The sequence below is a fragment of the Typha angustifolia genome, chromosome 7 (genome assembly GCF_048772165.1).
Source record: "Typha angustifolia cultivar Huaian chromosome 7, ASM4877216v1, whole genome shotgun sequence".
In the NCBI taxonomy this organism is placed as follows: domain Eukaryota; kingdom Viridiplantae; phylum Streptophyta; class Magnoliopsida; order Poales; family Typhaceae; genus Typha; species Typha angustifolia.
The window spans coordinates 9,844,409-9,858,350 of record NC_133245.1 but is presented as its reverse complement, the minus strand read 5'-3'; positions in this window follow the sequence as shown (position 1 = coordinate 9,858,350).

The following is a 13,942-nucleotide window of genomic DNA, read 5'->3' as shown; positions in this document are numbered from 1 at the left end:
CGTTCAAATGCAGTCTGTCGCATTCGAACACGATTGGTGAGAGTCCATTAGAATTAGGGTTAATAATTATTATTTTGGCTTATTGACTAGTCCCTATAAAGGTATAAATGGCAGCCAAAATCATAATGCTTATGGAATGTTTCTTGCCTCTATATCTTCTCTCTAGTCTCTCTACCCTAATCTCCCTCCTCCCTTTTCACCAACCAGCCACCTCTACCATTTACAAGGTCTCTCCTAACTTCTAATTTCCCTCGTCTATCGAGTCCTCCCTCTTCCATAAGATCTCGACCACTTCTTTCCCTTCGTCTTTATCCTTTAAATAACATCAACCATCCACCCTTATCTCCATTATCATCCATAACCCTAACATCCACTCCACTCGTCACCATCACCTTCATCCGCACTATATCATGTTTTCATCCCATTGCAGTTCGAATCTACAAAGAGTGTAAATACGAAAATCGTAGACCAGGGAGTTATGGATTGATCCCACTTAGTTTCATATATTTCTAAATATAGGAGAATATTTGGTAAATATTTTCTCTCGGTTGTGCGGACTGCTTTCTACAATAAATTCAGATCTTGAAGGAATTATTCCGTAACCTATCAAAGAATAAAACTAGTGATGATTTTACATGGTGAAAAAGATATGAGGTGATATGATAGATGATTATGGATTATAAATATAAGAGAATTTTTAGAAATTGGTGTGATAGATTATATTTGTTGTAAGATATTGGTAAGTTTTGACTATACTAGCAGATGGATGATTTAATAGGGATCTATTTGTCTAATAATATTGTTGGAGGATTAACGTCTCTTTTAAAATTTTAAGTTGATGATTACCAAATAGGATAATGAGCATAAGAAATATGACATGGATATAGTTATTGGATTATGAATGATTTTAGTAGTTGAGACTTAATTTATGTATTTCTAGATATCATGATAGTAGATTTAGTTTAGAAGTTACTAATTATGTGAATATGATTAGATGGAAAGAATGATAATTAAATAAATTATATAGGGTGATGATAGTTACTAAGTTGATACCCTCATGATATATCTTGTATGACAGTGAAAATATAGTTTTAGTGTTAGTTTACTTTTGAGCATTGATTTAGAGGATAAGAATATTATAGCATGACGATTGTGTTTTAGGTGATGAATTTTAGTTGCAAATATGTAGCCTTATTTTTATTATGATTATTAGGTGATATTAATAATGTTATAGAAGAATTTTGATGATGCTATAAAATTAAATTGTTTAATATATGTGGTGGACTTTGTATAAAGGATGTGATAGAATGTTAAGTTGGGACTCTTAAGGAAGTATGAGGTGTAGGTAATTTAATTAGAATAAGATATGTTGATTTTTATTCATAGTTATTAAATTGAGATACTATGTGCTTTGTCATGTTGTTGTTTTGAAGGTAATAATGGGAGAGATAATTTGATAGAGTTATTCATAGAGCCTATAGATATGATTATTTATTATGACTGATAGATTATTTAAAAGTTGGATTAATTGCTTCATAGGACAGTAATGAAGGGAATACAAATGACTATAATCTTTTATATAAAGTATATTGGTGGATGTTTATTATATTGTTAGACGATAAATTGGCATTTATATAACCTTTGACTTATATGTTAAATTATCACCGGAAGTTATTGAGCGAGCTTTTTGAATGATGAGATTGATATTAATAATTGTGATGACTTATAGGTTCGTATTTGAGTTTTAAGATGAAGATATTTGATTCAGAGATGATGATTATAGGATTGAAAATTCTATTATAGTTTGTGAATTTTTGATTTGTAATGAATTACAAAATTGAGGATGCGAGTTGATTTAAAATAAAAGAGAAGATATGCTACTAAGGTTGATTATTATTCTTGGGCGTCTTGTTATCTATATGAATAAATTGGTTTCAGTTGCTTTATTGGTAGATCGGATCATAATAGCATGAATAATATGGGAGATTGATTTTAATAGCTTATTAGTTCATATACAATACTTTTTATCGATTTACTTGAATTATGCGTATGTATTATTAAAGTTCAAGTATGATGGATTAATAAACTCTTGGAATTGTGTTAGATTATCCAATACTATGTTGATGTTATTGAGTATATGTTAATAGTTGTTGGATATAGATTGGTATTATGAATGGAATATTATATTGTCAAGTTATTAAAAAGATTGTTAGATTTTTTGGTAGAATTTACTAGAAAATCATTGCATTTGAATATATAAAATGAAGATTTTAGTGGTATTCTAGTAGCAATAGTGATTAAGTTGATCATGATTGGATTGGAACTATATGAATCGGTGGAGAGATAGTTTAGATATGGAAAACAATTGATAGAGAGATGACTATAAATTTTTATTATGTATGTTTCCTGAGGTAGTCTAAATTTAACCATTCAGATATTGTAGGTTAAGAAGGAAGATAGTATAGGGAATTAGCCTTTGCAATATGATTAACATTCATAGATTGGATTTGATGAGTTGATATTATTTTGAAGAATGTATTATGAACATAAACTGTGATTTAATAGTCTTATATGAATAGTTGTGATCTCATATACAGATTTGTTTAGTAAAGTGCATAATGGTTTAAGTATATGAGTAGTATATCTTTGGATAAAAGAATTTCTACTAATGTTCAGTTTAAAATAATTTCTAAGTAGATGGTGATAACAAAGTGGCTATGAGTAAATATTTGTGTTCAGTGAAAAAAATGCATTTTAGAGAAGAAATCAGAATGTAGTATTATGGTTATTCCATGGTATAGTATATATTTACCGTTCTACACAGTATTAGTAATAGTGTTGAGGAATGATTGTTTAAGCATGTTTAGGGATCGAAGTATAGCTTGTATTAGTATACATTTTGTAGATCTTGGAGATAATTTATTTAAATAGCTTGTATTGTTTTGTCATAAGTGGTTATGTCATTTTATTATTACATGGTTGTAGTTTAGCTGGAGAAGTGACAGATTTGAAAAGGTTAAAGTACCTTAGAGTAGAACATGATGCTATTAATTAATGTCAACACTTTTCATACTTTAGAATTAGTGTATGCAATTATTAAGCATTAATAATTCTTTGTTAAGGACCAATATTATTATAAACATTTTTTTTCTAAAATTGATGTTTGTAGAAGGATAGTACAATTACCTGATTGGCTTAGAGTTAGATAATTGATTCTTATATTGAGATTATCTTTGATCGGGTAAGGTTAGGAGTTAGTGATTAGAAAGTAGTAAATGATGTACGAGTTATGGATCTAAAGGAGTTACATTAGATGATTGTTGATTTGTAGAGAAGGTTATGAGACTTAGTAATGTAGATTTTGTAATTTTAGTATGATCTAAATTTCGGAGTTGAAATATTTATAAGGGGGAAAGAAAATGTAATAACACAAACCTAAAAATAATAATAATAATATTAATAATAATAACTATTTAGTGATAATAAAATAATTATCACAATAATAAATGATAATAAAATAATGACAATAATAATATGTGAAATAAATTAAAATTAAAAATTAAAAATAATTAATTAATTAATTAATGAAATGTGCATGGCACAACATGGCCAGCAGGCTGTGGCTAGCGTCATGCTATGCATCGTCTAGCGTGTTGAGGGCCCCATGCGCCATCGACTGCCCCTACCGCGACTAGCTGGATGCGGCCAACTAGTCACGATGGGCCCCGCCACCTCACACTCCCCTCCCCCACCGCCTCTCCCCCACTCTCTAAATTCTTCTCCCTCTTTCAGTCTCTCTTTCACTAACTTTTCTCTCTCACTCTCTTTCTCTCTCCATTGCCGACGCCGGCCTACTGCCGTCCTTAGAACCCGCTGCCACCACCTCCACCGAGCACCAATGAGCATCCTCCCACTTCCTCTCTCTTATTTTTTCTCTCTCTCATATTCATGTTTACATTATATATAACTCTTTTAGCATTTTTATTATTATATAATGTTTTGTATAAAATGAATACTAAGCTATGATAATTATTTTTATATAAACAAATAATAATTATTTTATGTATAACTAGTGACTAGTTAAGTAATAGTAATTGCCAAATAATTGAATTATACTTAGTTAGTTTATGTACATGTATTTTTTAATTATATATTATTGTATATCGATTCTTTTATGGTTTTATATCAAAAGAGATTAATTAGTATATACGTAATATATAAATAGAATAAGGTTATCATAATATATATATATATATATATATATATATAATATACTTAGTTATTTAATAAAATATAATAAATTATTATATTTTACACAATGAATTCTAAATGAGATAAACGACTAATTTCATACTACTTAAACATTTTCAGATCATAAATCCCTTTATTTGAGACCCCGTGAACCCTACTAGCAATAAGTTGACATTCGGTTGATAAATGTGAGGGATACATAATTTTTGTCTTTTGAACAGATGGTGAGTAGTCTTATTCCCTTAACGTCTTTCTCAAATTAGGATATATTATATAATTATGTATATGCATATTTTGGCCTCCAGCATAATTATATGACTTTATCTAGAGATGATGGTGGATTGTGGAAGTGATTAAGAAAAGTAGACAAAGAGAACGAAGTGGTTGAGATCCCAAAGAAGAGGGGTGACTCGACAGACGAGAGAGATTAGAAGTGAGGAGAAACCTTGCCAACGGTAGAGGTGGAAGGATGGTGAAGAGGGAGGAGGGAGAAATCTAGAGAGAAGATAGGAGGCGAAATCAATAATCCAATTCCATAATAAAGTTAGCTGCGGGCGTTCACAAATGCGGGCGTTCACAAGAGTGTTCGAATGCGACTCACCTGCGTTCGAACGCGACCTACAGAAAATTTATTTTAATAAAAATAAACATCTAATGCAATAAAAAAGATCCTAACTAAGTGTATCAGCCCACCACGCTTCTCCCACCTTGCCATCAAGGTGAAAAGTCAGGGAAACACTCCAAGATATCAATCTCCAACTCCCATGTTGCCTCATCAGATGGCTTGCCAAGCCACTCAACTAGAATCTCCATCTCTAATCTAGTACCATGTCGGCGTCGGCGTCTAACAAGTATTCGAACTGGCTCTACGATCTCTATCTCCTCCAATGGCTCTGGTAGAACTAACCCAACGATCTCATGATCTCCAATGCGCTCCAAATAATATGCAACCGGACCAATATGCTCCAACACCCGAATGCATCCATGGTCCAGCAATAAAACACCTCGATTCTATAACTCTAGATGGTGCTTGAGATCATCCATCACCTCCCCAACAATTTTGTGACCCATCGCTGCTATGACGGAGTGTGTATACGCTGTCCCATAAAATATGGAAGGCTTCTTTGATCGATTCGGTTAATGAATTGTCTACCGATCAAATAAAACCTCCACTTTATCACCGCATACAGAATTGCCAACATCTCTCTCTCATAATTCGATAATTGCTGAGATTTTTGTGATAAAGCCTTGCTAAGATAGGCAATGAGACGTCCTTCTTGCATTAGTACAGCTCCTATGCCAACACCCGACATATCACATTCCACAATGAATTCTTTGGTAAAGCCTGGTAACGCTAAAACGGGTGTTGTCGTCATGACTATTTTCAGTTTTTCAAAGGCTATCGTGGCTTCATCTGTCCATCTAGAAAAGTCCTTTTTCAACAAAGAAGTGAGAAGAGCAGCGATCTTGTCATATCCGGCGATGAAGCATCGATAATATCCGGTCAGCCCCTGAAATCCTCTTAATACAGTGGTAGTAGTAGGAATAGGTCAAGCGGTCATACATGCAACCTTTTAAGGATTCGCCGCTACACCATCTGTTGAAATGATGTGGCCTAAATACTTCACCTTTGGTACTCCCCATAAGCACTTGGACTTCTTGATCTTCAATAAATTCAGCAGTTCCTCCAAATGCCGCCAATGCTCCAATTCAGTCCTACTATACACCAAAATATCGTCAAAAAAATATCAAGACATACGTTCGCAATAGAGGCTGAAATATATCATTCATGAGGCCTTGAAAGGTAGCTGGAGTATTGGTGAGACCAAAAGGCATCACTCAGACCTCGTAATGCCCATCCCGAGTCCGAAATGTAGTTTTGTGCGCATCCGCCAGGTGAACTCTAATTTGATGATACCCAGCCCTCAAGTCAAGCTTACTAAATATAGTCGCTCCTACAAGCTCATCCAGCAACTCCTCGATAACCGGAATGGGATACCGGTCTTTGACAATAATAGTATTTAGTGCTCGATAGTTGACACAAAAATGCCATGTTCCGTCCTTTTTTTGCACCAATAGTACGGGGGATGAGTATGAACTATGACTTGGTTGTATGAGACCTTGCTCCAACATATCGGCTACGATCTTTGAGATAACTTTTTTTTGCATATGTGGATACCGATATGCCTCACGTTCACCGGTGCAGCTTCGAGTACAATCTCTATACGATGGTCTGCTACTCTCCATGGTGGCAACTCCTGCAGCTCCTCAAATAGTCCAGAAAAGTTATCTAATAAATTAGATAATTCAATGATAGTTCCTAAACTCGTTTGAGGCTCATCTCCTATTGGTCCTAACTAAAGATGATGGCCAAATTATACGCACCGAGCAGTCCCATCATAGGCTGCTTCGAAGAAATCGGCGAAGTCCGAACACCATCAAGCCGTACATCTTTATTTTCTTGTTTATATTTCATCCACATACTTCGAAAATTAAATATGACGGATCCCAAACTTTGTAACCACTAAGCACCAGGGATAATGTCCGCTCCTCACAGCGCCAAAGGATATAAGTCCACAATGATGTCATGTCCTTGCACCCATATACCGACTCGGCGACACAAGCTCTCCGCCCTAAGCTTCGTGCCGTCTCCAATAGCAACATCAAACCCCGTAGTCGGTTCGACATCCAAACTCAATCTCCTCACTAGCCTTTCGTCTAGAAAGTTGTGTGTACTCCCCGAATCGATGAGGTTGTGCACACAATGGTTTCTAATGAGTCCATCTACTCGTAACGTCCTCGGCGCGGAAGTACCCGAATATGCATGCATCGATATTTCAGCTTGGATAACTTCCTCCACACCCTCCTCCATAGTCTCCTCATGGGTCTCCTCAGGACACTCTCCATCATCAACTATCTCATCATCCTCCTCAGGACCATTGATAAACATCACACTCCTGATCGGTTTGGAACACCGATGACTAAGGGTGAAACGCTCATCACATCGAAAGTAAAAACCCTTTGCTCTTCGCTCCTCCACCTGGGCATGTGTGAGAGTTTGAACGGGGGGTCTAGTGCCTCCTCTAATATTAGAAAAAGGTCTCAAAAGTGGTCTAGTAGTCGCAGCTGCTATTTTTGAAACTGTAGAATTTCCAGCCAGCGTTCTAGATGCAAACCGCCCATCTCAGTTGCCCCAATTGGTTTTCACTGTCGTCTTTAGAGCCCTATGCTTTTGTTCCATCCTCACAGCCTTCTCAAAAGCCTCCTCAAGAGTAGTAGGATATAGAGCACGAACATCCACTTGTATCTCCTCTCACAGCCCTGAAATAAATATACTCATCAATGTACGTTCGGGCCACAGTGACTCACAACGACTACTAACTCTTTCAAACTCAGCTTGGTACTCCAATACGGTAGTCCTTTGAACCATCTTACTTAATGTGGCAGCAAAATCTTCATATACCGCTGTCACAAATCTACGTGTAATCCTCCTACAAATATCAGTCTATCTGGTAAATCCACCACCACGAATAATCGATCTATATCAATGCAATGCCGTTCCTTGGAGGTGAAAGCTTGCCATCTGGACCTTTGCATTGTCCGTTGTACCTTGACAATCAAAATATTATTCAACTTAAAACACCCAATTCGTTGGATCACCTCCTTAGAATTTTGGGAAGTCCAAGCATGCGGTTCTCCCCCGAATAGCGTTGTCGGGTTCGCGAAAGATCCTTGATTCAGGTCTAAATCTTTGTGCATGTTGATCACCTTCTCTAAATCCTCGAGCATGTAGGGATCAACTTCATCCTCATAGTGCCAATCCTCCTCATCGACAAAGCGCACCGGTGCCACACGCCTCTTAGGTTCCATCACCGTCGGTCTTGGGTTTTGTAACAGAAGTGGGGGATGATGTGAAGGCATAGGTAGGAAGGGATTATTAACACTCATATGACGCACCTAGACCTGTGGGGTATCGGTTCGATGGGGTCCCACCGCTAGTCCTTCTTAAAATTCCGTTCGTCGTCGAGGAGATGACGAACCCAATCGATTCATGACATATTCCTTAAATTCATTGTGATCCTTTTATATGTTGTCAACTCTATGCAACAATGTTTTGAACATGCCCCTTAGTTCATCCATATTCGAACCCATGGACGTTGGTTGACTCGGTCCTACCGTGGTCACTCCAAAGTAATCGGCCTCACGGTTAGGATCATCATGCATTGAGTCCTCCCTTGTCGGTGTGCTTTTGATAGGTCCTTGTTGATGTCATCTTCCTTGTCTCAACTATTAAAGGAGGTCTGAGGTTCACCTGCTCTGATACTAATTTAATAGGCTCTAATACCAAATTGATAAGCTCTAATACCAATTGATAGACTCTAATACCAATTTGATAAGATCTGGAACCAAAAGATCGGCTATGGAACAATTTCTTAAGATCTGAATTTATTGAAGGAAGCAGTCCCTTCAACCATAGAAAAATATTCGTCAGATATTCTCTAGTAGTCTTAAAATTACGAAACTAATTAAGTTAGATCCATAACTTCCTAATCTACAACTTTCATATTTACTCCCTTCACAGATTCGAATTGTAGCAGGGATAAAAATACGAAATAACGTGGGTGATGGTGGTGGTGATGGGTGGAGTGAATGTTAGGGTTATGGATGGGTTTGAAGATGAGGGTAGATTGTGGAAGTGATTAAGGGAAGTAGACGAAGGGAACGAAGTGGTCGAGATCCCAAAGAAGAGGGGTGACTCGACAGACGAGGGAGATTAGAAGTGAGGAGAAACCTTGCCAACGGTAGAGGTGGAAGAATAGTGAAGAAAGAGGTGGAAGAATAGTGAAGAAAGAGGTGGGAAGAGTCTAGAAAGAATATGGGAGGTAAGAAATCAAGAATCCAATAGCATTATAAAGTTAGTTGCCATCCACATATTTATAGAGGCTAGCAACAATTCCTAAAATAATATGAAATCCTAATTCTAGAGGATTCCTGTCGATCGCGTTCGAACGCGCCCGATCGCGTTCAAACGCACTCAAAAAAGCCCCTTCTCTAGATTTGCAAACGCGACACAGGCATTCGAACGCGGGCGTTCACAAGGGCGTTCGAACGCAACTCCATCTGCATTCGAACGCGACCTACAGAAATTTTATTTTAATAAAAATAAATACCTAATGCAATAAGAAAAGATCTTAACTAAGTGTATCACTGTGATAGTGAGAGATATGTGGATTATATATAACTCTGACATATATAATTATCTATTGGTTGGTATGCATCATGCATCGTCATTGATGTGACTAGTATCACTGGATTATGATTATTATACATCATATGTTGTTATATTCGATAATGTTATATTATACTTTTATCGTGAGATATATTTTTAATTGAGGATATAATATGCCCATTCATGAGATAATATTAATTTTATTTATATATATGTTATTGAGGATACATATATACATGCTCATACGTGATATCATTCTTCTTTCTGATTCATATTATCTAGTACATGATTTATTGTCTGTTTAGCATCATTGATCCTGGTAAGGTCTCTTCACTGAGCCTTTAGCTCATGACTCTTTTTATTTTTTTTCTAACTTGCAAAGATACATGGTACATAATAGCAACTTGAGATATCCTGAGAAGATATTTTAAAATAAAGATGAGGTGAACTATAGACGCGAGACGGTATAGAAGATAGTTTATATAGATATTGAGTTGTACCATTACTGGATATTTGTACTCCTTTGTATTAGATGATAAATTGTATAATACATGTCAGATTATAATGTACTCATGTATTAGTGATTTTAGTTATATCTTGATGGTTTATCATGACCTGTGTGAGCCCTGCCAGATTATGTAGTTGTCTAGTATGGTTATTGTGGATATAGATATGGATATGTTAACAAGTTTAACTTGGTGATGTCATGATTTATTTTATGATGGATTATATGAGCATAGAAGTGTATCTATGCGTGACGGCCCCTACTCATCCTATCGCATGGGGGCGGGTGTTACAAAATTGATGAAATTCGTTGTTATGCCAAACGAATTCGTACTTTAATTATGAACTTCGTTGATATGTTTGAAGCATCTCGAATACTAGTAAAACAATTGATCCTTGATATATTTGAAATAAAATTCGTACTTAATGATAAACTGTCTTTCTGCTTAACATACATACAAACTAGTGAAATTCATTGTTATGCCAAAGTAATTACGAACTTCGTACTTAAATTAATTCGTACTTAAACTAGTGAAATACATACAAAGTAATTCGTACTTAAATTATGAACTTTGTTGATATGTTTGAAGCAACTCAAACACTAGTAAACAATTGATGCTTAAACACATCATGTCTATGACAAACACGTGTAATCCTAAACACATCATATATAAAACAAATTTAAGAACATAACACATTATATATAAAACACATTGATTCCTCAACACATCATAGACACATAAAAATAAACACATGCACATTTAAATAGTTTGATGTGTTGTAACAAGTGACTGTAAGCTTCCACTACAAATGCCTAGGGATTTGCAAGATCTAGAGTTGTGTCCCAGTTCTTTACAATTCGAACACTTCTTCCTTTGTACTCCTTGGTTTTCACTCTGGAACGGTTTCTTTTTCTTCCGCTTCTAGCCAGGTTGAAGTGTCACTAAGGGAGGTAGCATTTCAATCTCATTCGAGGGACTCGGTGGCCAAAATTCCCTTGAAATAGGTGGAATTGAGTCAGAATATGTAGCTAAATATATTTCTTTTGTGAAATATCTCTCGCAAAACTCATAAGGATCAAGATACCTAAAACTTAGAGTAGTAACACTGTGTGTGCATGGAATTCCAAGGATATCCCATGCACGACAACTACAAGTTCTTTTTTCAATGTTCACAATATAACTTCCATCAAAGGTGTTGATCTAGAATTTAGAAATAGCAGACGGAATGACATTGACAAGTCTAATTTTTATGAGAAATGTCAAGAACATCTTCAAATTTTTTAACCAAGACAAGTATTGCATTTTAGTCAAGTGTTATTCTAAATAGAATTTTACTTATGTAGAGTATCTTCTATCCGAAAAATAATAATTAGCCCACGTATTTATAGGAATTTTACTTATATGTAAACATACTACTGTTGAGGAAACTTTTGTTTCATTTCCTCCATGAGGTAATTGAACTCTGTCTCACTATAAGCTTGTGTTGCTGCCCAAACTTTATTATATTGAGGAGAACCCTTTGGAGCATTTGAAAGGTTTTAGGAGAGGTGTACCATCAATAACCATGACAAGCTTTAGGAAATGCATCATCCACTACATGAATCAGCCCCTTTTGCCTATTTGATAATATCGTCATATGCTCAAACGGTTCAATTGATACCCGAAGATGATATAGAAACTAGGTCCATTGATTTAGTAGTTTCAGCTTTGACAACACAAAATGCTATTGAAAGGATTTGATTATTGACATCCAAACTTGTCACAACAAGTAAGCAACCTTTATAGTTGTCAGTTAAGAAAGTAGCATTGATATCGAGCAATGGCCATAAATGTGACTTGAATGAATGCAATCATGCACCAAAAGCCCAAAATACACGCTTAAAACATCCACAGTCAACCCATTGAAGTTTAGTTACTGTATTAGGATCTCTCTTCTTAAGCTCACGAAGGTATCTTTGCAACCACTTGTATGATTCCTCATAGCTGCCATAGATATGTTCTATTGCCTTCCATTTAGCGTGATAAGCCTTACCTACTAAAACACCAAATTTTGTCTACATTTCAACTTGAATCATTTTCGGTGTGTATGCTTCAGTACTTTTCAACACATGCTCACGCACTTCATCTATAACAACCCAACCTTAAAAAAAAAATTAATTTCCACCTCGTGCCCATGTGAAGCAGCTTGCGTGGAGGGGCACCATGCGTCCCATTGCCGTTGCTAGAGTCAATCAGTTGCGGCCCGCTGGCCGCAGCCCCGGCACCGCCGCCTTCCTCCCCTTGCATTGCCTCTCTCTCTTTTTCTTCTCTTACCTCTCTCTCTTTTTCTTCTCTTACCTCTCTCTCTCTCTCAAACATTCTCTATTTCTCTCTTTACTACCGTCGCTGCTCCGCTGGCCTGCCGTCGCCGTCGCCACCTCTCCTGACGTCAGTGAGCCTCTTTCCTCCTCTTCTCTCTCTTTCTCTCTCTCTCTCTCTCTCTCTCTCTCTCTCTCTCTCTCTCTCTTCTCTCCCTTTCTTTCTCTTTCTCTCTCAAGTTTGCCGGAACCGAGCCGCCGGAGAGGTCGGCCGTTGGCTGGCTAGCAGCGGCCAAGCCCTTCCTTTCTTCTTCTCTTATTCTTCTTCTTCCTTCTTTCTTCTTTTTCCTTTTCTTCTTTTTCCTTTCTTCTTCTTCTTCTTCCTTAGCTTCTTCTCCTCATCTTTCTGCAATAGTGGTGGGCTCAGCCCAGAGCCGAGCCCAGCATTTGTGGCAATGCTCCTTTTTTATTTTATTTTAATTTTTTTTGTTTATTTATTTATTTAGGTACTTCTTTCTTGATTAATACAAATAGATTTAGACATTAATTATTTTAATAATAATATATATTCATCAATATGATTATTATTAATTATAATTTAATTAATGATTAATTATGTTACATGCTATTACACATAAATATAAGTAATACTTATATTTATTATTTACTTATTTATTATTTGTAAATTATAATAATTAAATTTTGTTACGAATTAGATAGATATGGCTTGGGCCTGACTTTTGTTTTGGAAGAATGAGATTTCTGGCATCTCATTTGAACGCTAGGACGTCACGTTCAAATGCGACTATGCAAACGCCTGCACACGTTCGCAAAAATAGACAACATGTTTGGTGCATTCGAACGCATCATTCGAATGCCTACACAAGTTCGCAAAGACAGATAATGTATTAAGTGCATTCAAATGCGTTTGACTCGTGTTCGAATGCAATCGGTGAACTGTATGGTCCTAGGATATGATTATGACTGAGATGCATTGCATCATATCTCTTTTGATTCCTCTTCTACCTAAATTCTTGTCATGCATTAACTTTTGTTATAGTACTGAATATATGCATGTGATCCATCGTATAAAAGGAAATGCATAAATCTCATTGATAGGAAAGTTGATAGAAAAAGCATGTGTAACGTCCCCACCCAGTATAGGCACGTGCATGCCCATACAACCACACGACACGCGCGACGCATGCGACAGGTCAGGCGGGGCCCGTAATGCACAGATACACTCCTATGCACATATAATCATGACATCATTAAATAAAACCTACTAACATAATCATGCTAACATAATCCATCACCAAATAAATTATACTATTAACCAAATAAACATATTAACATATGAATATTCAGGTCCATAATAATATACATTAGACCACTACATAATCTAGCAGGATCCACACAGGCTACGACAAATCATCAAGATACAACTAAACAACTAATATAAGAGTACACTATGATTCGACTTGTATTATACAAATCATCGTCTAATATAATAAAGTACAAATATCAAATACTGGTATAACTCAATTTCTATATAAACTATTATCTATATCATCTCGCATTTATAGCTTACCTCATCATCGCTCTAAAATATCTTCTTAAGATATCCTCAAGTCGCTATCACATACCACATATCTGAG